This window comes from Pan troglodytes, chromosome 1 (genome assembly GCF_028858775.2).
Source record: "Pan troglodytes isolate AG18354 chromosome 1, NHGRI_mPanTro3-v2.0_pri, whole genome shotgun sequence".
In the NCBI taxonomy this organism is placed as follows: Eukaryota; Metazoa; Chordata; class Mammalia; order Primates; family Hominidae; genus Pan; species Pan troglodytes.
Genome location: NC_072398.2, coordinates 69,370,757 through 69,391,348, shown reverse-complemented (window position 1 = coordinate 69,391,348; position 20,592 = coordinate 69,370,757). Strand labels below are relative to the sequence as shown.

General features: G+C 43.9%; 1 protein-coding gene across 13 annotated transcripts in view; it reads left to right on the top strand.

Moving 5' to 3' along the window:
* The window catches only part of FAM163A (family with sequence similarity 163 member A), an 88,101-nt gene that overhangs the window by 4,557 nt on the left and 62,952 nt on the right, over positions 1–20,592 (top strand). For 7 of the 13 annotated variants that reach the window (XM_063810806.1, XM_063810767.1, XM_063810802.1 and 4 more), the window contains exon 1: positions 10,926–11,058. The exons of 1 other annotated variant lie outside the window; for it this stretch is intronic. The gene's annotated coding sequence lies outside the window, so the exon portion shown is untranslated. Of the gene's footprint in view, positions 1–10,925; positions 11,202–20,592 lie in introns of those variants that run through there. 5 more of the 13 variants (XM_063810785.1, XM_063810799.1, XM_063810757.1 and 2 more) reach the window with 2 other exon arrangements.

Sequence of the window (20,592 nt, the reverse complement as noted above, 5' to 3'; positions counted from 1 at the left end):
AAACGTAGATGCGCTAAAGCTCTTTGGTGCTGGGCAAAGCTTTTTTCAGTGTGGGCACTGTTACTATGTCCCCACAGAACCACACATGTTTTTTGACCCTCAGTTTGCTGTACCAATTACTTTAACTCAGTCATGACAAAGTACACCATGCCCGGCCAGCACATTGTTTTTTAATGAGTAATATTCATACCCTCCCAAGATAAGAGACTGACCACATTGGATCTTGAGAGCAGCTGTGCTGGTTATAAATGATTGTTTAGGCAGGATGCGGTGGCTCACACCTGCAATTCCAGCACTTTAGGAGGATGAGGCAGGTGAATCACTTGAGCTCAGGGGCGGAGACCAACCTGGGCAAGATGGCGAAACCCTGTCTCTACTAAAAATACAAAAATTAGCCAGGCGTGGTGGTGTGAGCTTGTAGTCCCAGCTACACAGGAGGCTGAGGCAGGAGAATTGCTTGAACCCGGGAGGTGGAGGTTGCAGTGAGCTGAGATCGCAGCACTACACTCCAGCCTGGGCAACACAGTGAGGCTCTGCCTCAAAAAAAAAAAAAAAAAAAGATTGTTTACATGATTGTTAGTCTCATGCATCAGCGGTTCTGGAGATGAGGGCAGGTGACAGGAGCCATAAGAGAGGATGTGGACAGAGACCTGCTCAGAAAGGCCACCTACAGAGTAAAAGTAAAAAGGGATTCTTGGCTGGTAATGTGAATATGAAGCACATACCGAGGAGGCAGGGACCAGGACAACTCTCAATATTTTTTAAAGCTATCATGTATTGCATTCTCACTATGCTTAGGGCATGGGGCCTAGCATCCTCCACATGTACAACCTTAATACATAGGGAGTATTTATTTCCCTTTTTGCAACTGAGGTACTAAGGCTTAGAAAGATTAACTTCCCTGAGAAAGGATCCAAATCCAGTTTGTCTGATTATAAGGTTCAAGCTGTTAATCATTTTAATCATTTGCCTATTGACCATATTATCTGTTTTTGCAGTATGATTATTTGAAATGCAAATTAAATAATTCCTGGTTCCCAAGAAATGACTATAAAACACAAAATCTTGTCTCAAGAGAGGATAGATGCTTCACTTGTATTAGGGAGACCAGGAAAGGGAGGAAATTATGAAAAACACGTAAAGCTAAATAAATACAAGATAAAATTAAGACCCTCACAGAGGTAGCATGCTCTGTTCCTTATATAATTGATGATACCTTAACAGAATCCTAATTCCAAGGCCTTGTGAGACAGTGATGCTCCCCTCATCCCCCATAATTTATGGGAGTTCTCAGAACTCAGCACTCAAATTTCTGTCTCTGTGCTCCTGTATCCACACGTGCTACCTCTCTTCTGACCCACTTCAAAACAGGCACAAAGACAACTCTCTCCACCTGGTCCCACACATCCACGGATTCACTCACCAGAATGCATGCTGTTAGTAGAGCAACTTTGCTGAAGGGTTGGGAGAAGGTCACAGGAAGGGGTGACATGATGATGCTCAAAGTCTTCTCCCCATTTCCCTGTATCCACTGTCGTCTTATCTTCCTCCTTGTTCCTCCTATCCCAGGAATAACAGTTTTCCTCTTGCCTCATGGAGAACGATTTTTTGAAAATCAATTTACCCCTAATTTTAGAAAGGTAAATTGGTGTGTTCCTGTTTATTAGCACAACACACCCCAATAGTGTCTGGAGCAGCAAACGCATCAATGTTTTTGCAGCAAAATGAATAAATATCGACACCAAGTGAGGTGAATAAAAGCTTAGATAGCCTCACTTTAGTTTCAAATTGACCACAAAATCACATCAACTCAGCTCAAATGTTGCACTCAACAGATCTTTTTTAAACTTTGACTGTCAGAAATTTTTGAAATTCAAGTTGTAAATAAGACTGTAGACCTATATAGGAGAACACCACTGAGCCAGGCTTAATAATCTGGCTCCTGACTAGAGAAAGCTGTCATCTTAATCATTGACTAAACAGTACTTGACATCTTTAAAAAGAAAAACTTGAATGCCAGATGGCAGACTTGGCCAAATGGAAGAAATTAAACGAATACTCCTTTTTTTATATCTGTCTTAGTCTGTTCAGGCTGCCATAATAATACCAATCAATAAAAACATAGAAATTTATTTCTCACCGTTCCATAAGCTGGGAAGTCCTAAATCAAGGTAGCAGCAGGCTCCGTTTCTGGTGGAGGCGCACTTCCTGATTCATGGATGATTCTTTCTTGCTGTGTCCTCACGTGCTGGATGGGACTAATGAGCTCCTCGGGGGTCTCTATTTTAAGGGTGCTAATCCCATTCACCTAATCACCTGCCAAAGGCCCCACCTCCAAATACCATCACCTTGCGGGTTAGAATTTCAACATAGAATTTAGGTAGGGGGTACATAAACATAAACATTCAGTCCATTGCAGTATTTCAGGAAGCTTCCACCAGATGAACCTGTCTTCAAGTAAAAAGAATCCCACCCCCACCAATTATACTGCCAACATAAAATACATTGGAAGAAAGGACTGGCCTCATTAGGTAAGAGAGGAAGAGCTGTTTCAATTGGCCAGGGAGACTAGGTTGACATTTGAGTTTTAGGCCATTCCTGTTATGTGATGTGGCCTCTGTCTGAATGGTCCTTTGAGTTTATATTAAAAGTTAAAACAAAAAAAGTTTATATTAGAACTTACTGAGCTAGAGTGCACCTGACAAAGCAAGGGGTGGGTAATTACGTTTTTCCTTGATGTAGCTCTGTAAATCTTTAGCAAAAAGACAGTTTTCACTCAAAATAAGTCCCCCCAGATTAAACAATAACAATAACAGACAAGCAACTGATTTTGTTTCTGAAAAAGGTAGATTAAATAATTCAGACCCATACTCCTGAAGGGCAAGCTAAAGATAACTAAAAAGATTGGATAAAATATGTTTAAAATCTTCTTAAAAGCATCAAAGAGCTAATACGTTAATAAGAAGTTACTAGTTTTAAGCTCCAAGAAAAGGCAGAAATCAGAAGAAATGAGCCTTGTATTCAGTGTCACTGGGATTATTTGGCAATCCTGGTTAGAGGTCAAAAGTTGGAGTTCATGGCTCACCAAAGGTATGGATGTTGCTAAACCACCTCCTGCTTTGAGTTGGAACCGTAAAGGAGTTACATTCTTTTTTTTTTTTTTGAGACGGAGTCTCGTTGTGTCGCCCAGGCTGGAGTGCAGTGGTGTGATCTCCACTCACCGCAAGCTCTGCCTCCCGGGTTCACGCCATTCTCCTGTCTCAGCCTCCTGAGTAGCTGGGACTACAGGCGCCCGCCACCAAGCCCGGCTAATTTTTTGTATTTATAGTAGAGACGGGGTTTCACCGTGTTAGCCAGGATGATCTCCATCTCCTGACCTCGTGATCAGCCCACCTCGGCCTCCCAAAGTGCTGGGATAACAGGCGTGAGCCACCGCCCCCAGCCGAAAGAGCTACATTCTAAGACAGGGTGGATGGGAAGTGGAGCAGCACTCGCACTTGCGTGGGCTGGATTTGGTGACTCGCTGTCAACTGATATTTAGCGAAAGTACCAAGTCTATACAATGGGAAAAGGAGAGTCTCTTCAATAAATGGGGCTGGGAAAAGTGGATAGCCACATGTAAAATAATGAAATTGAACCCATTATCTTACACCATACACAAAATGTTAACTCAAAATGAATTAAAGGCTGAAGTGTAAGACCTGAAACTATAAAACTCCTAGAAGAAAACGTAGGGAAAAATCTTCCTGATACTGGTTTTGGCAATGATTTCTTGGATGCGACACCAAAAGCAAAGGTCACAAAAGCAAGAACAGACAAGTAGGACTACATTAAACGAAAAAGCTTCTACACAGCGAAGAAAACAATCAGTGGCATGAAAAGGTAACCTTGGAAAGAGAAAATATTTACGAACCATATATTTGATAAGGGTTAATATCTGAACTATACAAGAAATTAATACAACTCAGTGACAAAAAAAAAATAACCCAACTAAAAATGGACAAAGAACCTGAATAAACATTTCTCCAAAGAAGGCATACAAATGGCCAAATGGTATATAAAAAAGTGTTCAACACACTAATCATCGGAGAAATGCAAATCAGAACTATATTGAGATATCATCTCAAACCTGTTAGGGTGGCGCTGTTCTCAAAAAGTCAAAAGGTGGGCCAGGCATGGTGGCTTACTCCTGTAATCCCAGCACTTTGGAAGGCCAAGGCGGGTGGATCACGAAGTCAGGAGTTCGAGACCAACCTGGCCAAGATGGTGAAACCCCATCTCTACTAAAAATACAAAAAAAAAAATTAGCCAGGCACGGTGGCAGCCTGTAATCCCAGCTACTTGGGAGGCTGAGGCAGAAGAATCACTTGAACCCAGGAGGCAGAGGTTGCAGTGAGCAGAGATTGCACCACTGCACTCTAGCCTGGGTGACAAAGCAAGACTCAGTCTCAAAAAAAAAGAAAAAAGAAAAAAAAAGTCAAAAGGTAACAAGTATTGGCATTGCTGTGGAGAAATTGGAACCTTTGTACACTGTTGGTTGGAATGTAAAATGGTACAGCTGCTGCGGTAAATAGTATGACATTTCCTCAAATTTTAAATTTTTTCCTCAAAAAATTTAAAATTGAAAACCATATGATCCAGTAATCCCACTTCTGATATATATCTAAAAAATCAGTATCTCAAAGAGATACCTGCACTCCCATGTTCATTGCAGCATTATCACAATAGCCAAGGTATCAAAACAACTCAAATGTCCACTGACATGTAAGGAGAAAAATGTATTGTATATAAATACAAGGAAATACTATCACCCTTATAAAAGAAGGAAATCCTGCTATTTGTGACAACATGGATGAACCTGAAGGAGATGATGCTAAGTGAAAATAAGCCTGTTAGAAGAGGAAAAATATTGCATAATTCCACTTACATAAGGTATCTAAAATAGTAACTCACAGAAGCAGAAAATAAATAGTGGTTTCCAAGTAGCTGGGAGAAAGGAGGAAATGAAGAGTTGTTGTTCAATGGCTATACAGTTTCAGTTATACAAGATGAATAAATTCCAGAGATCTGCCATACAACATAATGCCTATAGTTAACAATGCTGGACTGTGCACTTAGAAGTTTGTTCAGAGGGTAGATCTCATGTTAAGTGTTCTTACAACAACAACGAACGCCCCATCAAAAAAGACCAAAAAGCGGCTGGGCGCGGTGGCTCACACCTGTAATCCCAGCACTTTGGGAGGCCGAGGCGGGCAGATCACAAGGTCAGGAGATCAAGACCATCGTGGCTAACACAGTGAAACCCCGTCTCTACTAAAAATACAAAAAAGTAGCTGGGCGTGGTGGCAGGCGCCTGTAGTCCCAGCTACTCGGGAGGCTGAGGCAGGAGAATGGCATGAACCTGGGAGGCAGAGCTTGCAGTGAGTGGAGATCGCACCACTACACTCCAGCCTGGGCAACAGAGTGAGACTCTGTCTCAAAAAAAAAAAAAAAAAAAAGCGAAGAGATGCAAGGAAACTTTTAGAGGTGATGCCTATGTGTATCACCTTGATTTGTAGTGATGGTTTCGCAGTATGTCCAAACTCATTAGATTGAATACGTTAAATAGGTGCAGTTTACATGGATGAGCTTGGAGGACATTAGGTTAAGTTAAATAAGCCAGGCACAGAGTGATAAATCTGCATGTTCTTGGCACATGTGGAATCTATAAAAGTTGGTATCATAGAAGTGGAGAGGAAGGGAAGGGGAATAGGGAGAGGGGATGACCAAAGGCTGGTTAACAGATACCAAAGTACAGCTAAATAGAAGGCATAAATTCTAGTGCTCTGTAGCACTTTAGGGTGAGAATTAATTGTATATTTTCAAATAGCTAGAAGAGTGGATTTTGAATGTTCCCAACACAAAGAAATGATAAATGTGTGAGGTGATGTATTTGCTAATTACCCTGATTTGATCATTGCACATTATATACTTGTATCAAAGTATCACATTGTACTCCATGAATATGTACAATTATTACATGTCAATTTAAAATAATAATAAAAGCAAAAATATCATAAAAATATGTAGTTTTTTATATCAATTATACCTCAATAAAGCTGCGTTTAAAAAATCTAAAAACCAAGAATTTAGCAATATGTGAAAAGATTTATACACTTTGACCAAGTAGGCTTTCAGGAATGCAAGGCTGGTTCAACTTTCAAAAATCAACGCAATCCACCATATTAAAAGGCTAAAAAAAGAAAAAATCACATGGCTATACAAACTAATGTAAAAGCATTTGACAAAATTCAACACCCATTTATGACAAAATTCTCAGAAAAATACAAATAGAAGGCAAATTAGATAGCTATAGCTAATCTATAATTAATCATGAAAGACTGAATGCTTTCTCCCTAATTTATATCAAAATATCAATGAGAATTTTTGTATTAATAGATATAGAGGAGATTATTCTAATATTTAAACAGAAAGGCAAAGGAACTAGAAGAGCTAAAACAATTTTGAATAGAAGAAATAAAGTGGGCAGAATCAGACTACCCAGTTTCAAGATTTATTATATAGCTTCAGTAATCAAGACTGTATGGTATTGGTGGAGGGATAGACACATAGATCAATGGAATGGAATAGAGAATCCAAAAATAGACCCACACAAATATGCCCAGCTGATTCTTGACAAAGGTGCAAAAGCAATTAAATGGTTAACAAATGATGCCAGAGCAACTGGACCTTATTAGGCAAGAAGAAGAAGGAGAAGAAGGAGAAGGAGAAGGAGCTGCTCAACCTAGCCCTCACATCTTATACAAAAATTAACTTATGATGGATTACCAACAGAACATGAAACAGAAAAAAAAAATTGGAGAAAACCTTTGGGGTTTAGGGCTAGCCAGAAAGTTCTTAGTCTTGACACCAACAACATGCTCCATAATAGAAAAAATAGTAAAATTAGACCTTATCAAAATTTAAAAATTTCTCTACAAAGTGCATGTAAAGAGGATGAAAAGACTGGGGGAAAATATTTGCAAGCCACAGATCTGAAAAAGGACCAGGATCTAGACCAAGTTGTCCAACTCATGGCCCACTGGCCACAAGCCTCCCAGGATGGTTTTGAATGCGGCCCAACACAAATTTTTAAACTTTCTTAAAACATTATGAGAATTGTTTTGTGATTTTTTTTTAGCTCATCAGCTGTTGTTAGTGTTTTTTATTTCATATTTTATATGTGGCCCAAGGCAATTCTTCTTCTTCCAATGTGGCCCAGAGAAGCCAAAAGACTGGACACCCCTTATCTAGACTATATAGAGAACTCTGAAAATTCAACAATCAAAAAGACAAAACAATCCAATTAGCAAATGACCAAAAGACGTAAACAGAGATTTCACCAAAGATTGCATATAGGTGGAAATAAGGATGGCAAGTAAGCACGAGCACCTGAAGACGTCTGACATCAGTAGTCATTAGAGGAATGGAATTTAAAATCACAATGACACATCATTATACATGTATAAGAATGGGTGAAAGTTTTAAAATATTGACAACACCAAATCCTGCCAAGGATGTGGAGAAGCTGGATCATTCATATGTTCCTTGTTGGGATGTAAAATGGTACAATTGCTCTAGAAAACAGGCTGGCAATCTCTTTAACAACTAAGCATGTGACTACCATACGATCTAGCAATAGTTGCCCTGGGCATTTACCTTACAAAGTAGAAATAGTTCTCCTGGGCATTTATCCCAGAGATATGAAAATGTATGCTCACTTGTAAACCTGTATACAAATGTTTGTGGCAACTTTATTTGGTTTTTGTTGTTGTTGTTGTTGTTGTAGTTGTTGTTGAGACATCTTGCTCTGTTCTCCCAAGCTGAAGTGCAGTGGTTCAATCCTAGCTTACTGCAGCCTCCAACTCCTGGGTTCAAGGGATCCTCCCCCTTTAGCCTCTTGTGTAGCTGGGACTTCAGGTGTGTGCAGCCACACCCAGCTAATTTTTCATTTTTTTATGTAGAGACAGGGTCTCACTATGTTGCCTAGCCAGTCTGGAACTACTGGGCTCAAGCAATCCTCCCACCTCAGCCAACTTAATTTGTAATACCCCTAAAACTGGGGAAAAAACCCTAAATGTCCTTCATTAAGTGAATGGTTAAACAAGCTGGTGGTACATTCATACCATGAAATACTACTAAGAAAAAGGAACAAAATACTGATACAACAACCTGCAACTCAGGTTGCTGCATGGGAAAAAATTCAAAAGGTTACATATATTGATACGAAAGGATACAAATGATTTCATTTAAATAACATTCTTGAAATCACAAAATGTACCATTTTACATTTTGGAAATGGGAAACAGGTAAGTGGTTTCAAGAGATTAGAGATGGGGAAGGATGCACAGGGGAAACAGGTGTGGCTACGAAAGGGCAATATGAGGGATCTTGCGGTGGTGGAAATGTTGTGTATCTTGACTGTGTCAATGTCAATATCCTAATTATGATATTTTACTATAGTTTTTGCAAGATATTACCAATGAGGGAAACTGGGTGAAGGGTACTTGCAATCTCTCTGTATTATTTCTTACAATTGCCTGCAAATCTACAATTATCTCAAAATGAAAGTTCTAATTTAAAAAGCGACTCTTGATCAAAAGATACCATTAAATGAGTAGAAGATACTTGCAGTCTCTAACTGACCAAGGCATGGTAGCAGCTAGACTTTATAAACAGCTTTTATGAATCAATAAGAAAAAGCTCAAAAAAACGGGCAAACATTTGAACAGGCACTCAGAAAACAGAAAACTCAAGTAGCCTATAAACATATGTAGAAGTGCCCAATTTCATTGGTAATTAGGGATATGAAACGAAGATCACAGTGAGACACCATTACATCTCCGCCAGACTGGCAAAAAATAAGAAGTCTAATAATATTATATTTTGGCAAGGATGCGGAGCAATGGCAATTACCGTACATCTCTGATGGGAGTCTAAATTTTGTGGCCACTTTGGAAAACAATTTGGCATGATCTAATAAAACTAAATATATGCATACCCTATAGTCCAGTAATTTCACCCCAAGGTATACATCCTAAAGATTGCACTTGCATACCAGGAGATATACACAAAAATGTCATTAGCAATAGCATTTGTAATAGCCCCAATGGGAAAAACCCAAATGCCTAAAGTGCCAGAATGGACAAAGAAATTGTGATATGTCCATACAAGGGAATATTACGTAGCAATGAAAATGAATGAACTACAACTACATGCCACAAAAGTAGATGACTCTTACAGCCAAATGGAAGAAGAGGCCAGACACACACAAAAATATGCATGCAATATTATTCAATTTATAGAAAGTTCAAAACCAAGCAAAACTAAACTGTAGTGGTTAGGGATACATTACAAATTGGTAGAAACTATAAAGATACATAAGGAAGTAATTACCATAAAGTCAGGATAGTTGCTTTAGGGGGAAGGGAAGGACTTGTGGAAGGGAATTGGTGGAGCAGGGGAACTTCTGGGGTGGTAGCAATGACCTGGGTGGTGTTTGGTTTATGATTCATTAGGCTATGAAGGTACGTTGTTTTCACTTTTCTGTGTTACAGTTTATAACAAAATCACACGTCCTCTTCATATTTCATTGTTTTGCCTTTGAGATGAGGAAGAATGTAGGCACGAGCCTTAACTGTGCTGAGAAAAGACGGCACATGAAAATCTGAGCTCAAAATGTAAAACCTGTGAGTAGAGTTAGAGTAAAAAGTGGAGTGTGCTGCAACAACAGTAGACTTGCTGGCATGATGAGGTGGTGGCTTGCCTTGGGATTTTTGTTTTTTAATAGTGTATTAGGAATAATAAGGTTGCTCCAGGTGCTAAATTTCTTACTCCCCTTCTTTAGAAGTTGGACCTAGGCTGAGGGTCCACAGTTTTTAAATGTTTTGGAGTTTTCTGTTTTTGTTTTTCAAATTGATTCCCTGATCACCTTTGCCTTGAATCCCCCGAACTAACCTGCCTAAGAAGAGAGGAAAACTGTTGATGTAGTGGGAACGCTCCCTCCTCGAGCATTAACCGGGTTGACCCCACCTCTCTGTCCTCGCTGTCTTCAGTCCAATCAAGATCGGAAAGCAGGATCAAGAGAAAGATGATCAGACCGGAACAGGTAAACGTTCCATATAGAGATGCTTCGGAAGTGCGGAGAAGTGACAGCTTATCCCCTCTCAGGCCGTCATGTTCTCTCAGCAGACCCTCTGAATTACTGATGTCAGAACTTATTGGCTGGGCTACAGCACATAAGCAACTCGTAGAGTTTTAAGACATTAAAAGAAGGTGATTTCAGACAAGAAATCTAGCGCACCATTCAGGTTTCTCCTCGTGTCGAGGCATTGCTTCTCTCTCTTCCTGCCTCTTCCTGCCAGACTTCACCGTCACAGCTCTAATCACACCCTGACTGATCTGATCCCGCCCTGCCACGAGGCCCGGGTACCCCTCAGCGGCGGGGACATCCAGGTGTCCCTGGATTTCCAGGGCACAGTGCGGGCCGGAAATAGGAACACAGAGGAGCCCTTCGGGAGGCTCTCGAGGCAGTCTCTTTCCAGTGGATAGCGACACACCCTGGTCCCTAAGATTCTCATGCTCTCCGAATTTTCCGTCCTGGACCCGATCTGTAGGGCGCAAAGTCCCCTGTACTGAGGAGTTCCCAGGGCGCCCGCCTCCCGAGTTTACATTTCTTAGGCAAAAAGGCAGCGGAGCTAAGCAGGGGTGTTTGGAAGGCGCCCGTTGCGCTGTTTCACTGCGTGGCTTCACTTGGCCCGCGTGCATCAGCCTCTCTGGCGGGGGATTCTCCCCGGACTCCGGCCAGCGCCAATCAGGTCGCGCGGTACCTGCCCCCAGCCCTGGCCACCTGGAGGGGCGATGAGGCTCCACGCCCGGAGCAGGGCAGTCCTCGGAGCGCCGGGGAGGCCGCGGAGCCTCACGTGTGCCGCCCCAGCCGCGGGCGCCCGGAAGGAAGCGCTGCGACCCCGTGGGAGCCGAACGCGGGAGTCGCTGCCCGAGCGGAGCTGCTCAGCCGCGGTAACGGGTCGGGGCCTCATCGTGCAGGGAAGCGAGCGGAGGGGCGGGGCGGAGCGCGGGCGGGCTGAGGAGCCGCGGGGCTCGGGCTCCGCGCGGGGATGTGTCTGGCCACCGCGTACTTTCGAGGGCGCCTCAACACCCGGGTAAGCGCGCCCCGGCTGCCTCCCTCTGCCCACCGCGCCGCCTTCAGCGTAGCAGTTCCCCACTGGGTCTGGGTCTGCGCCCTGGCTCTCCCTCTCCGCGCCAGGGGCCTCTCGCTCCGAGGGGCGCGGCGACTCGGGGGCATCTCCGGCCTCGTGGCCAGACCGCGGGTGGCGGTGCTCGCGCCTCGGGGCCGGACTTGCCGGGTCCCTGCCCCCGGGCCGTGCCGAAGGCGCTCTACTCAGCGTGTCTGCAGCGACCCGCTTCTCTGCGCTTTCAGCCGGGCCGGACCTCACGCGAACGCCGCTGCTGCTGCTGCGCCTCGCGCCCGCCGCCACCCGGGGAGCATGAGGCCGGGGCAGGGGACCCGGGTAGGGTGGGGGCCGACCGGCGGGGTCTGCTGGGCCAATGCGCCGCCGTCGGTCAGTGAGTCCGGATTCGTGCCGGCAACTGTGGGCAACCTTGAGACCGGGGCTCGGTTTGCTGGTGATTTTTCCGAAGTTTTACAAAATAAAGAGGGCGAAGTGCCTTCGCGGCGCGGCGTGGGCATGCAGGCGGCAGGGCCTGTGGGAGCCGGCGTCTCGGCCAGCGAGTCTGGGGCCAGGACAGCGGGGGTAGGACGGAGAAGCCGGACGTGCCCGTGGGGCCACGGTGTCCTTGCTCCCGAGGCCCCAGAGCGGGCGACCGCACTCCGATTCCAGAGGGCCCTGCGCGCTCAAGGCGCCGGCCACACGGAAGCCTCCGCCCCGCGGCCCAGAGGAGGGCCTCGCCAAGCAGAGAGCAGAGCGGGCAAGCAGAAGGCAGTGTGGGGACGAGGCCCGCATTGGGCTGCTGGGACCCCGCCGCCCGGCCTGGCCTGGGTGGGGCGGGTAGAGGCCGAGAGCCGCGCGCCGGGGCCCTGGGTGGGTGGCATCCTGGTTCTCTGCGGCTCCGAAGGCCGCGAGGGAAGGCAGGGGTGCAGATCTGTTCCCTCGGTCAGCGCCCTTTGGCCGACACACACCAGCCGTGTTTTCCTGTCACACTGGGGGTTCCTTTCCTCTGAGTGGAACTGTGGGGCCCTGGAAGTTTGCTAGTCCTGGCAAGTTTGACGTGACGGGGACGCAGTCATCCAACCTGCAGGCGGAGGCCCGCAGGCACTTTCTCCTGTCATTTCGCCCACCTGGGCCCTCCCCCAGGGCGCCCAGGGGGCCCCATCCTGAGATTCCGAGGGGGCCGCAGCGTGGCTGGCAGGGCCGACGTCTGCGCAGTTGCGTCTGTGTCCTGCTTGGTCCTCTAGCAGCTGAGCCAGACACATGTTTTATGTCGTGTGGGAGACAAACAATAACTGCGGACTTCAATCCCGCATGTTCGCTTTGCCTAAGATTCGCTGGAGTCTGTGTCCTGAGGGGAAAGGCAGCTTTCCTTCTGCCCTAATGAAATACTTGCATGTAACAGATGTTCAGACCCTGAAAGAGGTGGACCCCGGGGAAGGAACAGTAAAGGTACATGCTCTGAAAACAGATTTTCTTAGCCTTCTCTAGGGAGGTTTCAGTTCCCATGCCTAAGAGCATCTAAACCAGCAGGTACATACAGGGTCATGCTGGCGTCCAGAGGGGAAGTAATGTGTGGCTCTCGGAGGGTCCTGCTGGGGCATCAGGCAGGTCGGCAGCGGCCCTGCCAGGGCTAGAGATCTGCATTCAGTGACCTCATCAGGCATACTGTTCTGGAAAGGCAAGGTGAGATGGGCTCGTGCAGATGAGAGCAGGTCCCCCTGTTTGGCCCAAGAATCTCTGTTTTTTCTCTAGCTTGCCGTCTGTAACTGGAAATGACCCCGGCTTAGTTCAGGGAGTGCTTCAGCCTGAGTGCAAACATCAGCTGGTAACAGGGGAGCCTGGCCCCAGCACAGTCCAGTCCTCACCCAGAGGCCCACGCTGGGATTTTCCTGATCTGCAAACTTTAGAAGGCTGAGGTGGATGAGAGGAGAAGTTGGGAATCTTCTGGGTGGCCACTTAACAAAAAAGTCATTTGACTCTGGTAGGGCCATTCCAGGGTCTGTCCATTGTGAAAAGTGCCCTGGGGTTTAGAATCTGGCCTGGTGATTATTAACATTAATGAAAGTTGCTAACATTTATTAAGTACCTGCTATGTGCCAGACACAAGGTTTTGCAAAATTACTATTATTTCCCCATTTTTCGTGTGATGAAACTGAGTTTGGGGGTAGGGCAAACGATTTGCCAAGATCATAAAGCTAGTTAATGGCAGAGCAGAGCTTGAAGCCCAGGTCTCTTTGGTTCCAAAGTCACTACTCCTTCCTCGGGGCCACTTTCTTCCAATTAAGAACAGACACACATGTGGTAGCTGGAAATCCAGAATTGTCGTGAATAAAGACTCTTACTTGTAGATCCAAGAGATATTTATAACCCCATTAGACTCTAGACTTCAGAAAGTGCTGGCCTGGTAAACAGCCAGCACCTCCTTCTCTCTGTCACTCAAGGGTTTAACTCCTACACAAAGGACTAATTTCTTATTAAGTACAAATCTTTCAACTAGCAAACATCAAAGAGATAAACCGTTGATGAGGTTGTAGAAAAACAGGTACTTTCATATATTGCTGCTGGGAGAGTAAATTGGTACAACTTTGGAGGGCATTTTTGGAAACGCTTGTCAAAATTATAAATGCCCATGCCATCTGACCTAGTGATTCCATTTTTAGGAATTGAATTTGTTGTTAAACTTGCATATGGGCACAAAGATATATGTACATTATAGCACTGTTCGAACTGTGAAAGAACAACTTACATGCTTATCAAAGGGAGACTTGTTAAGTGTCTTATGGTACTTCCAGAGAGTCAAATAGCGTCCTATTCATTCATGGAAAAAAGAATTAGTAAGTTTACTATGTAACTGATATGGAATGATTTCCAAGATATATGGCTAAGTGGAAAAAACAACATGCCTGGAGTGTTTATAATATGCTGCTGCTCGTGTTATACAAGAGGAAGGAGAGTCTTACGGTATTTGCTTGTCTGTGTATAACTATAGACACAAAACCTAATCATACCTGTTACCTCCAGGAAAAGTGGCCTGTAAACCCTTTGTACCTTTTGAATTCTGAACCATGGGAATACGTTAACTATTTTAAAATTCTCTTTATCCGTCCTGTGCCTGATATGTTCCCTCAAACACTTTTCCAGCTTAACAGTGTGGGGTGACATACCCCACCCCCTTTTGGTTGCTTGAGAGGTTCCCTTTGGATTAAAAGCCAAAGGGCTGTGAGACTGCACAGTGCCCATAGTATCTGGGCCATCCAGTATTCCTTTGAAATATGCAGAGTTGTACTTGGAAAGCTGGGGAGAGGTGTCTTTGGACAGCAGGCTCTCTGAGCTGGGTAGGCAAGTTATGATCATCCAGCCTTGAAAACAATCTGCAGAAATAGAAACCACCCCTTTCTCTATTGCCCTAATGTTCCCTTGTACAGGATAAAGTGTCAGTGACTGGATAGGATTGGGTAAAGGAGCAAGAGGAACACTGTGACTGGACATCAGAAAGGGCAAAAGATATGTAGGAGGGCTATTTCTGGTGTTGCATTTGGACCTCAAAAAGGTGAAGAGAGAGATGCTTGAAAAAAAAAAAAAAAGGTTTGACATTATCCTAGAGTCTAGGGCTGTATTGCCCCAGAGAAAGAAGGAAGATTATTGGCGCAGTTGTCACTGCATCAATCAGTGTGTCCTACATGCCTCTTTGAGCATTTCTTATCAGCACAGATGCCTGGCTCAGTTCCCCCTACTTCCAAGCACCCATTTTTGCTGATCCCTCAGCCTGGAAGCCGATGGATACACAAAGGGGATGGGGGAGATATTAGGTACTGCCTTTCTTTTTGGGGTGGGTGATGGGACAGGCTGTTGAATAGCAGAAACAATGGAAGAAGGACTTGCTTCCAGCCACAAAAGATGGGTCCTCCAACACCATTAGGTGGAAAGCCTTCATTGAGAGCTTTCTATGTTTCAGTCACTCTGTTAAGCCTACACTATTTCATTGAATCTCTTTATCTCGGGTATATGTGAGAGCCCAGGCTCTTTGGTATCAAGCAGCATGTCTTTCTGCTCTCCCTTCACTGACTTTTCCATTCTCTACGCAGTAAGCTGCAACACAGGCGCAACTGCATCACATGGGTGCTTACAGACCTGGTTTTGGGTTATAACAGTATGTGGCTGAGCATTGCATGCTTTGATGGATCAGTTGAAATTTCTGCAGTATGGATAGATTTGTACAAGGCACAGTTCAGAAACAAAGCAGTCAGTGTTCTGGGTTTGGATTTCCATTTCTCTTATTTCTGTTTCTGTGTGTGCATTAGGGCTGGAGCTGAGTAGACTGTGCATGTGATGTTCCTAGGGAAAGGGGGAGGAGGGGGAGGGGGAGGAGGAAGAGGACTAGGAGGAGGGCAGCTTGTCATTGCTTTGGTCCAGACACCAGTGGTGTGGAAGGCTGTGAAGATGAGCTTGTGAGGCCCTGTGTCTGCACCCAAGGAGAAAGGTCAGCAAGGTGGCCACTAAGCCCCAAGTCTGTGCTGGGAGTCTGTCTGTTGTTTGGAAAAAACAGCCTGAGACCTGAGAGCCTCTCTCATTGCAAACCTCCTCCGTCTCATTAGCCAGGGCTCACCTCTGACTCTGTTTCCACTTCAAAAGGAAACAGCTCTAATTTTCCCCAAATAAATTCTGGAACACACAAGGCAGCTGCTTTTTCTTGTGCTGCTGTTGCCCACAGTGGCGGAAGCAAGAAGCTGGGTTGGGCTCTCAGGTAGGGCTGCCAGAACCCAGCAAGGAGAGGTAAAGTCAGGGAGCCCTATTAGTTTTTTTTAAAAAATCACCTTAGGCCAAAAATAAAGATGTTTACATAATATACAAGTAGTGGAGGACCAGTTTAACCACATCGAATTCAGAAAATGTCTGTTATCAAAGCCCTGAGAACACAGAAGGATGAGCAAGGCATGGCCCCCAGGCTCAGGTTGCCCGTGGGCAGTGCGGGAGAGGAACATTCACATCACCAGCAGGACTCTGCAGACTAAAGAAGCAAACACTAAGTAGAGGAGCAAGTGACATGCTGTGAGGTGCACAGGGCTAAAGTGAAGCAGAGACTGGCCCAAGGAACTCTGATAAATTATTAAGTCCGTCTTGGAGAAGGTGATTTTTGAACTGGGCCTTGAAGGTAAAGTAGTGATTTTGATACATAAGCTCAGGAGAAAGGGTGGAACTCAGACAACAGGTTGGGCAAAGACACAGGGTTACAGTAGAATACAGAGTGTTTTAAAAAGCCTTAGTAATTCGTCATTTACCTAACTTCTGCCACAGACATAATACGTGTCATTTTTAATTACTTGTAACATGAAACGTTTATATCCCCATAAAATAGTCAACTATGATTTTTCATGTGTGTGGTAAAATCAACAGGTATTGACAACAGGCATGTGAAATCAACATTTCTGTTGTATTTAAATATCCAGCTACTGTGTCACTATGACTATTTCAGTGGGAAGGTAGCAGAACACTGGAGTAAGAGTGCTGGTGATGAGGATTCGAGTTCTGCCTCAGCATTTTATTTGTTTGTTTATTCTTTCATTCATCTACTCTTGCATTCCAAAAACATGATCTTTGTGCCTGGACCAAGTGGAGGGCTGATGATGGAGAGAGAGAAAAAAGGAAAAGCATGGTCTCTATACCCTCCAGGGACTCACAGTACATGGAAGAGATCACAGAAGAAGGTGGTAACCATCATAAAAGCAGGGATAAGGGGCTGTGGGAAAACCTAGTGTGTGCTCAATAAATAATGGTGGCTATAATGAATAAACAGCATGATAAGCAGTAGCAGACACCAACAAGAAGACAAATCAGAGGACTAAAAAATATTTCTCTGGATTTGGCCAGTGGGTCTCAAAAACTTGTTTATGTCATAAAACCCATGGAAACTGTGGGGCTCTTTGGAGAATACCATGAATTATTCATATATTAAAATAACTAAAAATAGGCCAGGCGCGGTGGTCTACGCCTATAATCCCAGCACTTTGGGAGGCCAAGGCAGGCGGATTGCTTGAGGTCAGGAGTTCGAGACCAGTCTGGCCAACATGATGAAACTGAAACCCCACCTCTACTAAATATACAAAAAAATTAGCCAGGCATGGTGGCATGTGCCTGTAATCCCAGCTACTTGGGAGGCTGAGGCAGGAGAATCGCTTGAACCTGGGAGGTGGAGGTTGCAGTGAGCCGAGATCATGCCACTGCGCTCCAGCCTGGGCAACAGAGTGAGACTCTGTCAAAAATAAATAAATAAAAATAACTGAAAATATAATTTTGAGTTAAATTGAAGAGCACAGGTGCCAAGTGTTAAGAAAACTTTATGAAACAAAAGCTTTACATTGAGAATATTCTATCAGCTTATTTATTGTCTGTGAATTGGGGAAAGACTACCAGGATTCTGTTTTAATGCAGGAAACCCTCAATCCAGCTGGTAGAACACCAGGGCTCCACAGAAGCGCAGTTTTGGCAGTCAGAAGGTTGTTGATGACTTATCAAGGACAATATCAGTAGAGTAGTGAGGCCAGAAGCTAGAGGGGGCTGGGGCTGAAAAGTGAGGATTGCATTGTCAAGATGTCAGCAAGTGTTTACTGAATGTCACTGGAGATACAATGTTGGAGGCAGGGGGATAGGAGGAGACAGTCAAAACCCTACCCTCATGAAGCTTGAAGTCATTCAGGGGAAACAAATTTGTCACAAAACAAATATAAAGTAACACTGTGATAAAAGCTATAAAGCGGAGGTGCATGGTATTATAAGAGTGTTTATCAGAAGGCCTGGGGCCATTCAGGAAGGAGCTGGAAGTCATCCTGAGGAAGTGATGATTGAGCTAAAACCTGAAGAATGAGTAGGAGCTAAGGAGGTGAGGTGACTTTGGGAGATGGGAGAGGATATTCCTGGAATGGGCAGAGACCATGGCTAGAAAGAATATGGCATTTTGAGGCCAGTAGAATTAGGGTTCAGAGAATGAGAGGGGAAATCATACAACATAAGCGGAAGAGGTAGGAAAGGGTTAAACATACCTCATCTTATCAGCCACATTAAGGATTTTGAGGTTGATTCTAAAGCAAGGGGTAGTCACTGAAGTACTTGAGAAGTAGGATGACAGATTTTCTATTTCAAAAAGGTCACTTTGGCTATATAATTGAACAGTTTATTTGAGGTGGTCATGAGAAGATCCAGGGAAACCTGTTAGCAGACTCCTGATATAGTCCAGGCAAAAAGTGACAGTTGTTTAGACTGGAAAGTTTGTAGTGATGGTGGAGAGACATAGATGTGAGAAATTCGAGATGGTAAAATGGAGAGGAAGTGATGGTTTGGATGTGAGAGTTGGGAGAGAAGGGTGTGGAGGATGAGTTCCAGACTTCCAGCTTTGTACCAGTGGTTGGTGATGCCATTTCCTAAGACAGGAAACAGTGGTAAAGAACCAGGCTTTGGGGCAAACATTGTGAGTGAGTCTCAGCCAGGAGACTTTGAACCATCTGAGTGGATGGGTCAAGAGAACAGGTGGATATACAGGCAGGAGTTCAGAGGAGAGGTCCAGGTAGGAGCTATGCCTCTGTTAGTCATCAACATCTAGGGGTAACTGAAACCATGGCATGGATGAGAGTGCCTAGGGAGAGAGGGTGGGCTTAGAAGAGAAGGCTTGGAATTAAACCTCAAGTAGAAGAGGGTGGTCCTGAAAAGGAGACAGAGAAGGATGAACCAAAGAGATGAGAGAAAAACCAAGAGGGAGAAATGTCATGAAAGCCAAGGGCAGAGCATTTCCTGAAGACGAAAAGAGAAAGCATAGGTGCTGCTGAGGAGTGAATTAAGATGAGGACCTAAAAAGGTCCATTGGCCTTAGGAAAAGAGATCGTAGGTGGTTTAAGCAAGAGGTCAGTGACGTGGAGGGCAAAAGCCAGATGTAATTGGTGGAGGAGAAAATGGAAGGTGAGAAATGGAGGCTGCACGTATAAATAAGTCTTTCCAGTGGTTTGCTGTGAAAGTCAGGGAGAAAGAGGGTGATTTTGTTCTGTTTTAATGACAGAATTGAGGACCTGTAAAAGCCAGTGTATTCTCTAGCAAGCAGACTCAAAAAAGAAGAAAAAGAAAAAAAAGCCAGTGTGGAGAACATAGCTACATCATACTCAATGATGAAAAACTGAAAGCTTTTCCTCTAAGATCAAGAACAAGGCCTGGAAGAAATTAAAGAAGACATAAACAAATGGAAAGACATCCTGTGTTCATAGATTGGAAGATTTAGTATTTTTATAATGTCCATACTATCCAAAGTGATTGGCAGATACAATGCAATCCCTATCAAAATCCCAACAGCATTTTTCACAGAAATAAAAAGCCCTAAAATTCATATGGAACCACAAAAGACCCCAAATAGCCAAAATCTTGAAAAAGAAGGGAAAGCTAGAGGCATCATACTGCCTGATTTCAAACTATATTATAAAACTACAGTAATTAAAACAGTATGGTACTGGTATAAAGACACATATAGATTAATGGAACAGAATAGAGAGTTCACAAATAAATCCACATATGATACAGTCAACTGATGTTTGACAAGAGTGCCAAGAATACGCAAAGTGGAAAGGATAGTCTCTTCAACAAATAGTGTTAGCAAAACTGGATATCCCCATACAAAAGAATAAAATTGGGCCCCAATCTTACATCATACACAAAAAATCAATTCAAAATGGATTAAAAACTTGAACATAAGAACTGAAACTGTAAAACTTTCAGAAGAAAACATAGGGGAAAGCTTCATGACATTAGTCTTGGTAATGATTTCATGGATATGAAAATCACAGGCCACAAAAGCAAAAATGGACATGTGGGATTACAACAACCATAAAAGCTTTTGTACAGCCAAAAAAAAAAAAAAATCAATAGAGTGAAAAGGCAGCCTATGGGATGGGAGGAAATATTTGCAAACTGTACATCTGATCAGGGGTTAATTTCCAAAATATATAAGGAAGTCATAAAATTCAATAGCAAAACACAAGCCATTTTTAAAATGGGCTAAAGACTTTGATAGATATTTCTTCAAAGAAGATATACAAATGGACAACAGCATAGGAAAAGATGCCCCAAATCACTAATTTTCAGAGAAATGTAAATCAAAACCACAATGAGATATTATCTTACACCTGTTGGGATGGCAATTATCAAAGTATAAAGCAATAAGAGTTGGTGAAGATGTGGAGAAACTGAAACTCTTGTGCACTGTTTGTGGGGGCGATGTAAAATGGTGCAGCCACTGTGGAGAGCAATATGGAGGTTTCTCAAAAAATTAAAAATAAAACTACCATATGATCCATCAATCTCACTACTGGGTATTTATCCAAAAGAA